The sequence below is a fragment of the Cyprinodon tularosa genome, unplaced genomic scaffold, assembly GCF_016077235.1.
Source record: "Cyprinodon tularosa strain WSP-4 unplaced genomic scaffold, ASM1607723v1 ctg208, whole genome shotgun sequence".
Lineage (NCBI taxonomy): Eukaryota > Metazoa > Chordata > Actinopteri > Cyprinodontiformes > Cyprinodontidae > Cyprinodon > Cyprinodon tularosa.
In genome coordinates, this window is record NW_024038770.1 from 551,179 (window position 1) to 551,840 (window position 662).

Sequence of the window (662 nt, forward strand, 5' to 3'; positions counted from 1 at the left end):
CAACCAAGATACAACTGTTACTGAACTTATGTTTTTGCAACAGCTGGAATGACTATTACTTTGCTTTTTAAGAATGATAATATTCAGCTCTAGTTCCAGATCCAGTTATAGCTCTCTTTGTAAATCCTCTGATACTTTGGTATTCTTACTCAAGGTTATCTGATTTTATGAAATCTCAGACATCAATAAAACAAAAAAGAATCATAATCCTAATAAAATGTACACTGACTAAGGCTGAAACACTAGTCATGTTAGTGCTAAAGCTCTACATCTAGCAACCACTTGGTCACTCAATACAAATTCCCTGACCAGGAATCGAACCCAGGCCGCAGCGGTGAGAGCGCTTAATCCTGACCACTAGACCATCAGGGACGTCTTTATAACATTTTACTAAGGTTTTTAAATTAGTCTCTTAATCAGTGATGTGATTTAATTAATTAAAACACCTCAATGAACAATGCAATGGGAAACTTGGCAATATGCTCCTCAAGTTAGACATGTGTCTGTCATCATCTCACAAAAATAGACACAGTTAAGACAAACCCTTCTTATTACCTTCCCCTGCAATATCAGACCTTTTTGCAGAAATAACTTGATAAGTCATGTCTAAATCTTTTATTTAGGCAAACCTATTGAACAGCCAGATATCATACGGGTCCAAG

At 36.1% G+C, this 662-nt stretch overlaps 1 non-coding gene across 1 annotated transcript; it reads right to left on the minus strand.

Moving 5' to 3' along the window:
• Positions 1-300: 300 nt before the first annotated feature.
• Positions 301-372, minus strand: trnae-cuc. Its single transcript has one exon. It is a non-coding gene; the product is annotated as a tRNA-Glu (tRNA).
• Positions 373-662: the final 290 nt, after the last annotated feature.